The sequence below is a fragment of the Miniopterus schreibersii genome (genome assembly GCF_964146895.1).
Source record: "Miniopterus schreibersii genome assembly, chromosome: 8".
In the NCBI taxonomy this organism is placed as follows: Eukaryota; Metazoa; Chordata; class Mammalia; order Chiroptera; family Miniopteridae; genus Miniopterus; species Miniopterus schreibersii.
The window spans coordinates 35,640,530-35,657,000 of record NC_138109.1 but is presented as its reverse complement, the minus strand read 5'-3'; the positions used below and the strand labels follow the sequence as shown (position 1 = coordinate 35,657,000).

At 44.0% G+C, this 16,471-nt stretch overlaps 1 protein-coding gene across 1 annotated transcript in view; it reads left to right on the top strand.

The window, feature by feature from the left end:
• The window catches only part of DAB1 (DAB adaptor protein 1), an 895,228-nt gene that overhangs the window by 233,038 nt on the left and 645,719 nt on the right, over nucleotides 1-16,471 (top strand). The window lies entirely within an intron of this gene.

Below are 16,471 nucleotides of genomic sequence, written 5' to 3'. Positions count from 1 at the left end.
AAGACTTTTTTTTTTTTTGGAGCAGGTTTAGGTTCACAGGAAAATTGAAGGGAAGGTATAGAGATTTTCCATAGACCTCCTGTTTCCACATGTGCATAGACTTCCCATTGTCAAAATCCCCCACTAGAGGTACATTTGTTACAACTGATGAACCTATACTGATCCATCACTATCACCTAAAGTCTGTAGTTTACAATAAGGCTCTCTTGGTGGTGTACATTCTGTGGGTTTAGGCAAACATGTAATGACATGTGTTCACCATTCTAGCATCGTACAAAGTAGTTTCACTGCACTAGAGTTTTTGCCACCAGTTTGCTCCTGTTGAATGAGGAGGTGACACTGGTTAGCTGTGGATGGTCCTTCAAGCCTGATGGTTACTATCCACTTACCCATATGCACAGTCAGCGAGGGGCACTGAGACGGGAGCTCTCACCCTGAGGGTCAGCTGTCCTCTATCTCCAGACCTCAGGCTGCTCAGAGAGAATGCTGCGGAGCTGGAGGAAGGTGCCTTCTTTATGCAAATGAAGAGAGTGTCCCAGTTCTTCAGGTGCAAGAAGGAGACTGTCCTGAGTGTAGTGCTCACTGTGCGCTTCACTGAGTGGTCGCGAGGTGGTCGTCATCAACCGCGTTTCATAGATGAGGAGACTGGAGAGCAGAGAGACTAATTGAGTTGCCTGTGGTCACATAACTAGGGAGCAGCAGAAATGAAACTTGAACTCAGCCTGCCTGGTTTCCAAGGTTGTGACCTCTGATTACTTAAGGTTGCTGGAAAGGGAGATGTCTTTTAGGGCTTAAAATCTGGAATGCATTTCTCCTGAGAAACTATATTATCAAAGGTGATTATGTTTAATGAAAATTGTTCCTTTATCCCTGTGGGGTTTTGTTTTTGTTTTGAATTTGGGGCTAAGTGGGGTTTGATAACTTGCCTGGGAACCTAAACCCTATGTATGACATTATTTTGAGAAGAGTTGATGTCCCAAGATTTCAGCCTATGACTTACAAGCTTTTGAGATGAGCTTCCATCTGTGATAGTCATACCTGATGCTCACACATGGCTTTGCTATTCACAAAGTTCCTTCAAGTCTGTGTCCCAGTGCAAGTCTCACAGCCATACTGCCAGACAGCAAACAAGGATAGCCTCGTTATCTCCATTTGATAAATGCTAGGAAGACAGGAGAGAGGTCCAGAAGGGTGCCCAAGGCCATACAGAGCCAAGGGACAGAGCCAAGTTGAGCATTCAAGCCCCCCTGACACCCAGTTCCATATCTCTCACACCTCACTCGCTTTTTGTGCTTTTTGTCCTGTTTTGGCTCCAGACCTCTGGGTCCAGGCTAATTTACATGTGAAACCATGCAAGTTCTTGGTAGGTGACCAATATATAATGTGTATTTAATGAGATAAAGTACAATTTCACTTTTGTTACAAAGGAAGGGGAACTCTCGAGGGGATCGTAATGAATTTTACAGGCCTGGAGAAGCAATCCGTCCTCACAATGGACCAGTGTGCCTGGGAACTCCCATTGTCCTCCATTCTGTGGAGGAAAGAACATTAAGACATTTGGCCCAGGGTCACAGGCACCCAGGCCGTCAATCAGAGTCTCAGAGGCAGAGCAAGGAGTGGAACCGTGACTCCCGTGACTCCCCATCCGTGAGCATACGCTCCGGCTATCACATCGTGTAATGTATTTTTGAATACCCCAAAGAGTTCCTGTCAAAGAGCAGAAATGGACATCCCATATGACACCCTTGAAACTCATCAGCAAGCCCCATGTCCAAGGTCAAAGGAGATCAGGGTAGGCCCTAGAGAAGCCCAAGATCTCTTGATATCGTCAGCCTATAAGCATTTCTAATTTTTATCTGTGAAGGATCATAACTTACTTTTCAACCTTAATTGAATCACTTCACTTCTTTGAGCCTCGGTTTACTCCTCTGGAAAATGCCAGTTGGACCCGATGTCACGTATTTTTTTGAACCATGAAGAAAGGAGATCCTTGCCTGGAGAACTTGTGAGTGATTTCCTGAAACTGAGATCAAGGTTGTGTTCTGTGCTCTGTGACCCCATGTCTAGCCAATTTCCTGACCCATAAATGAGGCCTGATGAATGTTGAGTGAGTGAGTAAAAACGGCACTGCCCCTGTGCTTAGGACGAGCTGCGTTTCATCAATCCTGTACATCGCCTGCATGTATTTCAAGTGTGACCCATTTCGTGCTGGAGATGCTGGTTGTTAATCATCCTGGAGACCTGTCAGAATATAACCACAGGCTCCAAAAGATCCTCATGACGTGGAAGGCCAGGACTTTCTCTGTGGCTCCAGAAGTCTAAGCAATGACTGATGGGCAAAGTTAGACAACAGCAGTGGGACTCAACTCAAGCCATACTTTCCTAATTGTGACAGGTCCTTAAGGGTTAACTTTTAAAGTAGGGAGTAAAAGATCTTGGTGAGAGGCAGAATGACCACTGGCCACTAGAAGGGAAATGAGCCAATGAGCACTGAGTTTCCTTGCACGGTTTCCTCTCATGATTCTGTGTTTACCAACCTACATTTTCACATGGGAAGTGCTCAGCTATTGGTCTTGGATGGTATTGCTTTGAATGCTATTCTGAAACTTACCAATCATGTGACTTTAGGTAAATCTAATACCGGTACCATGGATGATAATGTTAATAATAAAAACGTTAACATGATAACTGGCATTTATGGAGGGGCTGTTTATGTCAAGGGCTTTGTTAACTTTTTTTTTAAAAAAAACACACACTTTAATGCATTTGAAGGAGGACCAGTTATTGCTGTCCATCAGATGATTGGATTAAACTGAGGCACAGAGAATTTAAGGAGCTTATCCCAGGTCCCCCACTGAGAAGGTGGCAGATCCAGCGCGTCACACATCTGGTCTGACTCCAGAGTTGTCGTTCTCCATCAGTAACACTCTGTCCCTCAGTTTATTAGACAGTAAAATGGACATCATAATACCTGATCGTTGTTACATGGTAGTTATAAACTTCAGATTGGGTAAGTATCGAACTGTTTGTCTCTTCCATCAGCCGGCCAGAACCTTGAGGTGCAGGGTGTATCTGGAAATTCTTCCCAGTGCTCAGTAACTGCTTTCTGAAGAAATGCGCAGATTAATGGAGAGAGTAATACGAAGATGCTTTATGAAGAGTCAAGGTGTTATCCAACAGTTATTTACTTATTTTTTGATGTTTCACACGTGTGCTCGGCCTTGTTCAACACGTTTTGCACGTGCAAGGTGGCCACTGAAAGAAAGGTGCTTGGTAGCCCAGTGACTTAGTGCCCCATGCTCGTCTGCTATGAGAGTTCTCGCTCATTCGTCTCACCTCGCTGGGCTTATGCTTGATTTGCATTTGGAAGTGAAAATGATGGCCTGTGTTTGCATGTCCTCACTTCCTACTGAAATTGCGTTCCATGTTTTGGAGGTATCTATTATTTATGCTATTTATTATTTATTAATGCTCTTTCTAGTAGGAGGAGAGACTAAAAGTGTTTAACACTTAACAAAACTCTCATAATAGCCCTGTGAGGTTTGTGTTTTAGCCTGTTATACACAGCACGACTCTGAGACTCAAGTTCATTCACTGCTCTTATTTATTCACCTACCGACATTCATTCAACCATACTGCAGGGACTGTCCTGGGGTTCGGCATGTGACGTCACATCAGACTGGCTCTCTGCCCTAAAAGAATTTCGCAGAGGACACTAAGCATTCAGTGAGGGAACAGTTTTTACCTCACCTAATGAATTACTAATTGCCAGTCGCGGATCCAGGACCCCAACCATGACTGTGCCTGATGTTCCTCACGACTGATGTCCCTAAGTCATGGACACGTAAGTGGAGAGGTATGGTTTGACAGCCTGGTGCCATCAATCTGGTTGTCTCAGGAGGTCTGAAGCGTGTGTCAGTTTGGCATACAAGGGCTGAAACAGGCATTTCCCGCTGAAATCCAGTCCAAGTGGGAAATTATTTTTCCTGAAAATAAGGAGAGAGTGAGTAAGTGTATCTCCCAGTGACTAGTGTGACACACCATGTAAACAGATTGCCCGTGTGTGATCCAACACCCAGGAGCCGGTGATACCGCAGCTCACTTTTCTCACTAAATAATATATCTTAGCGATTAGTCTGCACCAGCGCATATAGAAAGGCTTCATTCTCCTCACAATACAACAGTGTGTTCTGCTGTGTTGCCATGTTATAATGTGTTTAATTAATTCCTTCTGAAGGACATTGAGGTTGTTTCCAGTATTGTTAAATTACTAATGATGTGGTGATGAATGATATCGTAGAGCGTGTATTATACACGCGTGGAAGTAGAAGTGTACAGTAAGTTCCTAGAAGTGGAATTTGTGGCCCCAAAGGAATGTGTACATTTAAATGCTGGTAAAAGAAGATGGGGCACTGTGTCCACCCAAATGCCAGTTTATAGCCCAGCAACGGTGCACAATGATACGTGTCCAGGAGAAAAGCCCTTATGGAACTAGTGAAACTAAAGATAACGGGGGGGGGCGGGGGGGTCCTGATTTATATTAGCCACAGTGCTTTGATATCTATTATTTAGTCACCTACACAACTTTAGAAAGTAGAGATTTTGTATCCTAGTTTTATACATGAGGATCGGGAGGCTTGGAGAGATAGACCATTTGTTGGTGTAGCTGGGATTTATACCCTAGGCCCTCAGAACTGGCCGGGGAGCTGGGGTCTGACCCATCAGGCTTACTCAGTGGGGAAGAGGGGAACACAGGACAGCCCGGAGAAGCAGGGCAGACACATTTAGAGAAAAGGGTCAGGCTGGCCTGGCTGGTGGGTGGGGGCCATTCCTTCTAGGGACGACTGGGAGACAGTAGAGCTTGGTTCCTGGTGTGAGTGTCTGGGCTACGAGGTCACACTGCCCAATTCCCACTCTGGCTCCCCTACTGATTAGCTGAATAACCTTAGGCAAGTTTCTTGACCTGTTTAACCTGTTTGTGCCCCAGGTTCCTCATCTGTAAAATAGGGCTTGTTATTATTTTCTCATAGGGTTATCTCGACAACTAAATGAACTATACTTTTATTTATTTATTTATTTTTGTTTAAAATATTACAGATGTCCCTTTTTCTCCCCAGGGACCCTTTTCACGCCCTTAAGAATAGTGCCTAGTGAATAGTGAGCACTCCAGACACACTGATTGCTATTATTACACATTAAGAAATATTGCTTGGAGCTAGAATATGCAAGGGCTCCGATGCCAGGCTGTGAAACTCATCCTAGATTCTGTAACTCTCGGTTTTGGGCCTGACAAAATCTGGGCTTTGGAGAGGTTTACCTGTGTTAAAATATATTAAAGTAGCTGGAAAACTGGAGTCAAGAGAGCAGGGAAGGGGCTGCTGCCAAGGTCTTTATGGTAATTTCATTGTCTGGGAGAGAGGAGGGCCAGCCCTGCTGACTGCGTTGCTTGGCCAAGGCCTGTCAAATCCCTGGCTCGGAGGCGCCTGATTGGCTGTTACAGCCCACACTGCCCTGCCAGGGGGCACTTTTGCCCATTACTTTACAGAAGCTGGGGATCATTTTCTCTCACCTGGCTGGGAGAGTGACTGTCTTTGTGGAGCAGAGAGGGAGAAGCACAGAGTTGCCAGCTCAAGATCTGGCAGCAGGCTGGAAGCAGGGTCCCCACCAAGCAGCTCAGCTGAGTGGGGCTCTATTTTTAAGGACGTCAAAGGGCTCACCTAGAAATCTCCTCCTGGGAGACAGCCTAACAGCATGTGATTATGCTGTTTCTGGGTAATGGTAGGCTCCAGACTTGGCTGCAAAGACAATCTCTCCCAAGATTAACTCCTGCCACACTTGCCGTCCTCCCTCTTCTTCCCATGACAATAATTGTACAGTCTGTTGGGAACTGGACTGCAGGGGCTCTGAGCTGATGGGCTTCTTGGTTTCCTTTCCCCCTCAGTGTCATGCACATGCCCAAGCCTTTAATATACTTTGCGTGGGCTCTCTGACTTTGCCCCTCTATCCTGAGCAGGGCTTTGCTTAAATGTGATGCCCAATAACTTCAGGGGATCAAGTGCTTCCGTGAAATTTTTCTCCTAAGAAGATGAGCTGGGGGAAATTGAAAGCAAGGCTGCCAGCTTTGATGTCTTAAGTATGAAATTTCAATGGCTTACCAGCCACCAAGGTCTGGTGTTAGTGCAGATGGGGTAAGACTTAAGGAAATGATTGCATCACGTGCCCTATGGGTGAAAAGAAACCCAGGGGAGTGGAGGTCAGAGATCCTGACCTGGTGTTTTCAACTGGCCTGGGCAAGCTGCTCAGTATCTTTTTTCTTTTAAGGCATAATTTGGTTTGGTATTTTTTTCCATTGCAAAAATACATGCTTATTATCAGAAATTCGGAAAATATGGAAAATCATAAAGAAGACAAAATAGAAATTTTGCCATTCCTTAAAGAAACATTTTGATGTATTTTCTTCCATTTCTTTTTCTCTGATTAAAAATAAAGTTGATATATTAGCTTTTTTTTTTTGTTTACTGTTCTATATATCTATCTGCATGCTTATCTAACGTAACTATATGATTGCCCTTGGTTTTTGTTTATTGGTTTGGTTACTTTTATATTTGTTTTGCCCAACCACAGTGGTAATATACATTTTTCAACTTAGTGCAAAATCTCTGCAATTTGCATGAATACTTACTTGTTGGACCAGGGATTCCCAAGAGCTAGGGTGTACAAAAATCACCTGAAGAACTTGTGAAAATGTGGGAGTGGTCTCTGGGAATCTAAATTTTAACAAACATTCCATGTGATTTTGAGGCACATGGCTCATGGACCACATTTTGAGAAACATTTACATCAGGCCAAATATCATGGTTATGTTGCTCCATTGAGTGGATTTTTCATATACTTACCCATTTTCCTCATAGTGGGTATTTAGGTCATTTATAGCTTTTCATTAAGTGTAAACAGTGCCACAACGAACATCTTTGACCATTCATTATTCATTCATTTAACAGACATTTTTTGAGCACCTGTACAAGGTAAGCAGTTTTCCGGGTGCTGTTAAGACCAGTGATCAGAAAGACATTTATTGCTTCTGCTCTTATTGCTGCTTTTGCCTAATGGAGAGAAAGACAAACAGAATCACAATATTCTATTATTGCAAATTGTGATGAATGCTGTGCAGGAAAGAATGCTATGGGGAGGCAAGTCATTTAAACTCAAAGACCAGAAAAGCCTCCGTGAGGAGCTGACATGTAAGTAAGTGAAGCTTGAAGGAAGAATAGGAGGGAGCCTAAGTCACTTTTAAGATTTCAGAAGGACAATTATTGGATTAAAGGATATTGACTTTTAAAACAGCCTCTTAATCTCCCCTCCCCCTTAGGTTGCAGTGTCCACGTTCAAATGTACAGGATGCATATTGGCCAGGGTCCAGTCGGGAGAAGACAAACCACATTTGGCATTTCATGCAGGGGGTTACTCATAAATAGTTTAAAAGAAAAAAAGAGGAAAGGTGAGGTAGGTCAGAGATTAGTAAGTACAGGAAGCAGGTAGCACAAATGCTGCATGAATATGAGGAAAGCTGGGGTGATTCCAGTGCTGGGCGGTTCCCTCCTGCTAAGCTGCACAGCCAAGGGCCTGGGGGACCAGCCTGCTCTGGAATCAAAAGGGTTTACCTAGGTGGGTACCACATGGCTTGCACTGGGACATCCAGATGCTGGGCTGTAGTGCTGAGCTGCTGAGGAGGGTCCCTGGTAGGTGGTGCAAATGATATGCTAACACTGCATGGCTGAGGTTGGGGTCCCAGGGGCACCACTTGGCCAGTGCTGAGGTGGAGATGCTGCTAAGCTCTGGCCCTGGGATCCAGGAAGGGGCTTTGCACTATAAGGGAGGAAACTGCCAAAAGATGCCAGGGATCCTAGCTGTCCACTGCTGCTAAAAGGATGCTGGCAGAAACTGGAGGCAGGAAGCGAGTTCCTTCTCCTTTCTTCCTGCCTTACAATATCCTACAAGCTCTCCCCATTGACAAAACCTAAGCAAAAGTCTTCAGGCAAGAGAATGTGGAAAATGCAGGTTCTGAGGTCCCAGGAAGAAAAGAACAGAAATGGGACCTGAGAATAAGCAGGCATATGACCAGCACACAGAGATAGGAGACTTCCTTTCCCCTGTCCGTCTTTATCCCCTGGCCCTGAGCACTGTTCCTGGGGTATTAGACTGGTTACTGGTCATTCATTCCACAGTTCCTCTCTCCTCAAAAATGTATTACTTTTCCAAATGTGTGTGCGCATAAATTGGACTCTAAACTATTGAAGTCAACACTGTAAAAGCTGATGTATGTATGTATGATGTACAGACGGATGGTGAATGAATGAATGGTGGCTGCTCCTAGGTATTGCCAAGAATCTGGTACCGGGCTAAGTGCCTATGATCATTTTCAAAACCACACCTCACATCTCCTGTAGGTGGGCATTCTCACCCTCACCTGGCAGTGACAGTGACGCTCCCAGGAGGAAAGTGACTTGCTCACCATTGCACATCTCCTAAGTAGTGATGAGACCCAAGTCCAGGTCTGTTTGCCTCCACGGCTGCTACTGCTCTAGGAGCTTCTATAATATTGCTTCTAGGCCCACATGTAAAGGCCGTTCTTCAGTGATGCTCAGAGGCAGGGGGAGAGCGGCTTGCTGAGCATACCCGAGTTTCCATGAGGGTGTGTCGGTGGTAGCTAGCTGCCCCTGAGAGTCCACTGGAAGTGACAGCCTTGCCATTTGTGGCCACGAAGTGGCTCCAGGCTCCTGTCTGAACACCCTCTCCTGACCTTTTCCTCACACTTGGCATTTTAGTGTTTCGTTGATTACAGATCACTTCTATGTAGCACACAGTTGACTGTTAAAATGGAAAGTGGGGGGGGTAAGAAAGTACATGCTCGCCAGAGCAGTGCTGTGGAACGCTTGTTCCCTCGGCATTCACCTCAGTACCTCTAAGCACCTCTAATTAAACTGGCTTTGGAGCAGTGCCTCCTGGGTAGGGCCTAAGAATCAGTGCTGCAGCATTTGGACCCTGTTCTTTATACTCACTGCTCAGCACTGAAGGTGTTCAAAAAATACCGGATGCTGGGGCTCAAGAATGCAATTACCCGCCTATCAGGGTGAATGGATGATGATCTGGTCTTGGGGACATCTGAGCTCTGGGTAGCAGAGGGAGAGAGACGAGTAATGAATACAGTGACTTCCGATTCTCTGTCTGTTCCCCAGTCTCATTTCCTTGCTGGAAGTTTTATTTTTGCAACCTGGATGCAGCGATCACTGGGTAACTTTCTGTTAAACAGCTAATTAATGGCAACTCAAGTCAGCTGTCCTATTTATGAGACTCTGGAGCAGGCAGAGACACGCTCGTCTGGAAAAATGAGTTGGGCTCAAGCTGCATCTTCTATATAAATATTTGAGCACTGCTGTCAGACGCCAGCACCAGCCAGTGCTGTCTGCCATCGCATGAATCACTGAAATGACCCGAACCTTCAGTCTGAGTTGATTGTAGCTAATGTGAGCCATATAATCTCATGTGCTCGGAATGTCTCGTGAACCACGCATGCTATCAAGATACAGTTTTAATTAACATTTGCTTTTTAGATAATATACGCTATTTATTTTGGCAAGAGTTCATTGAATGTAAAATCTACATAATTAAGATACTAAACCTGCAATATTTTTTTTTCTTGGCAGTATTTTTTGCTAAATGACACAGATTCAGCAACAGTTATTACCCATAGATAGCAACAATGGGCAATCACAATGTTATACTTTCTTCTTCTTCTTTTTTTTTTATGTGCTTCTCTAACCAAAGGATAAATATCATATAGTCAATTTTGTTCACTTTTTAGATTCAGGGGTATCAGATCTTTTCGTTCAATTGGACACTGAAAATAAAGCAAAGAAAACACATTTGTGATTCTCCTGCACAAAAATATTAATATTTTATGAGTTTATTTTGCTACATTTTTAGCACCATAATGGGACTCTGGGCATGATCACCTGAGAACGGCCACCTGGAAAAGACCTCAAGGATTATGAAGTCCTCATTTCATGAAGACAGCCATGGCCACTGAGTCTCAGCATGGAAGTGGGACTTGCCCAAGGTCATACAACACAGTGGAGCTAGAAGCAAGCCTAGAACCCTTGACTAGCCCAGCTCATTTTCAACAGTGCCAGCTGGTTCCCTTTAAGTACCATCTGCCCTTTACCCACTAGGAGCCTCTTCCTCCCTCATCAACTCTGTCTCCTAAACTTGGAAATGCCTCTGCATCATGTGAAATAGACATGTTTTTAAAAAATGGGAACGAGACCTGGTTCCCAAAACACTTCCCTGAAATGACGAGCAGCGCAATGGCCGAATCCCAACTGCTTTGTTCTTTGTGATAATCCCTATAATTGGGTCAGAGGGCTAATGACTTGGCTTCGTGCATCCCAGCCATATGCCTCCGCGACTGGCAGACAGCTGCACGCCCGCCACCAGGGCTGTCGCTGATGGAAGCCCAGGGCCTCCGCCGAGGGAAGCAGCAGCCAGACCGAAGCTGGGAGCGAGAAACTGCAACGGCCCTGGTCATGAGGCCATTTTCCATGTCCTCCAGCCACCCCTTCCAATCTGCGCCGTTTCCGAGCTGCCAAGTTCTTCCCAGACGGGCCCTTGACAAGGGCCTTTCCTGAAGACTCCGACGCCGGGCCGTGGTAGGCAGGGATTGCGCCGTGTCAGTCTCTCCCCTCAGATCTGCAGCAAGCTGCTAATTAGTGTCAGTAATTGCTGGCGGAGAGGAGAGCTGGCTGCCCATCAGCATCGGGGAGGAAGGGATGCTGGCGCCCCCCTGCCTCCTGGCTTCCCCCCTCCAGCACAGAGCAATAAATCCATATCTGTTGAATCGGCTGTTGGGCGGCTGGTTGAAAGGCCGTCAGTGGAGTCATGTCAGGTTAATGGGTTTAGCTAATGTATGGGCGTAAGGATGAGTAACCCGATCAGGCGCAAGAGCCGCGGGCGGGAGTCACCAGAGCAGGGGGCTCGCAGCTACCCTTTGGGTGAGGCCCTGGGCTTCTGTGAGAGATGCTCCCAAAAAATCAGTTTTTTGGGCAACCCTTCTAAAGGAAGAAGAAAATAGTGTTTATCTCTGTCAGCCACATGCCCACAGATGGTGGGGAGGGATAGAGGGCTCAGATTTCATGCAGCTCTGACCTGCAACAAGGGCTGAGCGCTAAGCCTCAGCGTTCCGGTCACCACGATGGGTTGTCCAGAGGTGAAAATGAGCTAATACACATACAGTGCTCAGTGCAATGCTTGGTATATAATCACTGTTCTTAAAGTGGGCACTTATTAAATCCTGTGAATTAGGTTAGAATATGTAACACGCCAGGCACATGGGAGCTTGTGCTGGTAAATTTCAGTTCCATTCACATAGATCCTGCGGTGTTCTGTAGTCAGGTCAGGAGGCCACGCCGTTTCTGATCACCCCACGGTCAGTTCTCTCCTCACCGCTCCTCTCGTATGTATTTGGCATGGGTATGTGAGAGAGAGGTGAAGGAATCATGGTCCCTAGATAACTGCTATGTGCAGCCTCCTGCATCTGTGTGTGCACCGTGCATGAGGCAGTACTGAGAGCCCTGCTTATGTCCTGATAAAGTGTTCTAAGAGTACTGCAAAACCCCCAAATTGCATACAGACTATCCAATGATATGGAGCAGTTGTGCTTTTGTTTTATATGCATGTGATATAATTATAAAATAATGCTATTGATGGGTATGTATATGTTTTTACTTTTCTCCTCCCGAAAACCTAGGTATTCTCTTTGCCTACAATATCCATTTGCTTAGCAAATATATAATGTATATTAGATTCTTATTTATATATGTTTGCTAAGAAAATGTGTATTGCCTATGTGCATACACTTCTATTCATTTATTCATTCAACAAATATTTATTGAGCACCAAGTGAACTGCAGAATTTTAGAGCTGGAAGGGGCCTATACAGTCATTTTATTCAGGGCTCTCAATGTAAAGAAGAGGAACCTGAGATCTTAATACGACAAGGCCTACACTCCTGGTGGGAACCCTCCTCCCCTGTTTTCACTCAGAGTCCATGATCCATCAATTTTATCACTCTAGTTATAGGCCTCAGTAATTTTTCTTCTCTACCTCTGTCCCACTGTGCTGTCCAGACCACAATTCTGGGGAGTCAGGCTGTCTTTCCCTCTGTGTGGCACTAGAGCAGCTGCAGGTAGCTGAGTAAAAGCACACAGTCAGGCAGCCTGATTATATCTCATGACAACAAACTTTCATCTCAGAGTGTGGCAGAGTAGTTAAGAGCTAAGCTGCATTGCCTGGGTTTGAATACTACATCTGCATTATTCTAGCTGTGGGACCATGAGGAGGAACTTAACCTCCCTGTGCCTTATTTTTTCATGTAAGATAAAGATTGTAATTTCTACATCATAAGCTTGTTTGGAGGATTAAAGAATTAAAAATATATAAGGCAGTGCCTAACACTCTATAGGTATGTGTTCGTTATTATTACTGGACACACTACATTGTTGTGCAAACTCCTCTATATACACAGTGGCTGCTGGGGTTCCAACCATTCAAACCACATTCCAGGCATCAGTCATAGCAAAGGGATTTCTGCCTGTTGAGTTAAGCTCTTTTGAGGATCCTTCTCTGAAGGTTCTCACAACACTTCTGTTTATAGAACCCGGCTTCATGGACATACTTAGCTGTAAGAGAGCCTTGGAATTGAGATCTTTATTCCAAATCTTACTGTGCCCCAGTGGGGATACTGCTACCACGGAAGAAGGGAGCGTGGAATATTTTTAGGCAATGAGAGACTCTGTTATATCCACAAACCCAAATTTAATGGATTCTTCTCTGCCTTTCTCACTTAACTGCCCAACCTTCTATACACACTTATCTACCTTGGCTTTTCCAATACCACACCCTCCTGGTTTCCTCCTACTTCTCTAGCCACTTTTTATCAATTTTGTTGACATCTCCTCCTCTTCCCAGTCTCTGTATGTCAGGGAGCCCCAGTTTCACTACTGACCCTTCCTCTCTTCTCTAGCTACACTCACTCCCATGGTGGTAGATACCCCCTCATGCTGGTGAATCCCAAATGTGCATCTCTAGCCCAGACTTCTGCTCTGAACTCTGGACTTGTGCCTACCTTCACCTCCTCTCCACTTATATATTAAACAACCATCTCAAAATTTACTTTTTTCAAGCATAACTCTTGATTTCCCTTCACATGTGTTTCTCTCCCCACCTTCCCCATCTTGGCACATGGGCCCTCAAAATCTACTTGAAGTCCAACACTCTAGAAGTCAGTCTCAATGGCTCCGTATCCTTGGTGATCAGTGCTCTGGTCCAAGCCAGCAAAATCCCTCACCTTAACTGCTATGAGTATCTCCTAATGAATCTTCCTATTTCCATGTTTTCTCCCTTGGTAGAGCATAGTGGTTTAGTGCAAGGACTCTGGAGCCAGACTGCCTGGGTTCACATCTTAGCTCCAACATATATTAACTATCTGACTTAGACAAGATTATGAACACTTTTTTTGTCTCAACATTTTCAACTATAAAATGAGAATAATACTAGTACCTATTTCATGTGGCTATTATGTAAACACTAAATGAAGGTTTGGCAAAAGTAGGCTTACAGTTGTGAGTATACAAAATAATTTATTCTTGTATTATTATTGATTAATTATTGTATTATTTTTCATATGAACAACCGCACACCTACTTTTGCTCTGCCCTGTATGTCAGTACTCAGAGCAAGGCATGTAATAAGCACAATCAATAAATGTTAGTTTATTATCACTAGTGATTATTACCATACATTTTTCTGTGGAGCAGCCAGAGTGATCTTTTAAAAACATAAATTAAATCCTATCATTCCTTTGCTTACAACTCTCCAGTGATTTCTCATTTCAGTTGCAATGAAATTCTAATGTATTACCATGGCCAAGGGTCTTACACTACCTAGCACTTCACTCCCCCCATCTGTGCTCAAACTAACACAGAAACCACCAGAGAAAGGTATTCACATCTCATGTAAAAGTCCAAGCAAGCATGGCTGCTTTTTTTGCTGAATCTCTCAGGGGCCTGACCCATTCTAAGTAGTCTGGAAAGGTGAATTTCCCTTCCCTGTCCTGTGATAAGGTTTGTGTGAGATTCTGAGTGGCCACTTTGAGCTTGGTTGAAGTAATCATTCTGGGGCTGCATCCCACAATAACTAGTGAGCACCTTCTACCTGCCAAGCACCTTGCTGGGGGCTGGGGACGCAGCAATGAGGAGATATGACCCCATCCTTCCAGCAGCTGGGCATGAAAATGGGCATCATGATACAGTTTCAGATTCCTCTGTGTGACCTCTCAGGTTTCCCTCTCAGGAATAAAAGTCAGCAGGAGATAGGAGGTGTCAGGAAGTGAAGACTCAAGCATCCAAAGTTGGGGAGAGAAAGAAAGGAGAGGAGTTAGGAGACTTACCATTTTCCCCTTCAAGGTAGTCAGTTGGAAACGGTAGTGACAGCCGTGGATTCTAACACACTGAGTAATACCAAAAGGAATCCATGGGTCTAAAGTGATACTAAAAACTGGAGAGGGACAGGGGAAGCTCTTTTTACAGGCGAAACCAACTAATGCATGAGGAATGGCAGAATTAGAAAACTACTATTATGCAACCACTGGTCTAATAATTGATTTAGGTAAGCATAATTAACAGACGCTTAAACCATCCTATTAAAAGCTATCTGAAATAAGGACAGTCATACGGTCTCATATAGCAACCCACAGAGTACTGATTAAATACACAGGGAAAAGGTACCATTACAAAAAGAAACCTGGTGAACACCATATTAATGTGATAAATTTAATGTCACCAATGATGGGGCTAATTGAAGTCATGTGACACAAAATGAGGATCTCCTGAAGAATGACTGGCTTATACTATTCAAAAGTGTCAATGTGATGAAAGAAAATGAGCTGAGGACCAGTTTCACATTATAGGCTAACAAGAAATGACAACTAAATGTAACACATGCTTCTTGACTGAATCCCTACATGGGAAATAAATATTTAAGGATTATTGGGACATTTGGGGACATCTGAATACAGACTGTACATTAGATGACAGTCTAATGTACTGAGTGAGATCATAATAGTGTGGCTATTCAAGAAAATGTCCTTGTTCTTAGGAGATACATGCTAAAGAAATTTTTTTAAATTTATCTTTATTGTTGAAAATATTACAAGTATCCTATTTTCCCCCCAAATGACCCCCTCCACCTCACTCCCACCCCCTCCCCAGGCCTTCACCCCATCATTGTCTGTGTCCATGGGTTATGCATATATACCTAGAACTTCTTTGGTTAATCTCTTCCCACCCTCCATCCCCCTTCCCTCTTTCCTCTGAAATATGATCATCTGTTGCATGCCTCAGTGTCTCTGGATCTATTTAGTTCATCAGATTCTTTTGTTCATTGATTTCTTCTTGAAGACCCTTCAACATTTCCTGTAGTGCTGGTCTGGTGGTGATGAACTCCTTTAGCTTTTCCTTGTCTGAGAAGCTCTTTATCTGACCTTCAATTCTAAATGATAGCTTTGCTGGGTAGAGCAATCTTGGTTGTAGTTCCATGTTTTTCATCACTTTGAATATTTCTTGCCACTCTCTTCTGGCCTGCAAGGTTTCTGTTGAGAAATCAGCTGACAGTCGCATGGCTGCTCCCTTGTAGGTAACTAACTGCTTTTCTCTTGCTGCTTTTAAGATTCTCTCTTTGTCTTTAACCTTTGGCATTTTAATTATGATGTGTCTTGCTGTGGGCCTCTTTGGGTTCCTCTTGTTTGGGACCCCCTGTGCTTCCTGGACTTGTAAGTCTATTTCTTTCCCCAGGTAGGGGAAGTTTTCTGTAATTGTTTTTTCAAATAGGTTTTCAATTTCTTGCTCTTGTTCTTCCCCTTCTGGCACCCCAATAATACAAATGTTGGGCCTCTCGAAGTTGTCCCAGAGACTCCTTATACTATCTTCATATTTCTGGATTCTTTTTTCTTTTTGCTCTTCTGGTTGGGTGTTTTTTGTTCCCTCATGTTCCAAATTGCTGATTTGATTATCAGCGTCCTCTGTTCTACTGTTGATTCCATGTAAATTATTCTTCATTTCAGTTTGTGTAGCCTTCATTTCAAATTGGTACTTTATTATGTCATCGATTTTCTCAGTTGTTTTCATAATACTATTACTAATATCCTTGAGCATCCTTGTAAACAAAATTCTGAACTCTGTATCTGTTAGCTTGCTTGGTTCTATTTCATTTAATTCCTCTTCTAGAGATTTCTTCTGTTCTTTCCTTTGTGACATGTTTCTTTGCCTCCACATTTTGGCTGCTTCCTGGTGTTTGTTTCTATGTATTAGGTAGAGCTGCTATGTCTCCTGGAATTGGTAGAGTGGCTTTGTGTAGTAGG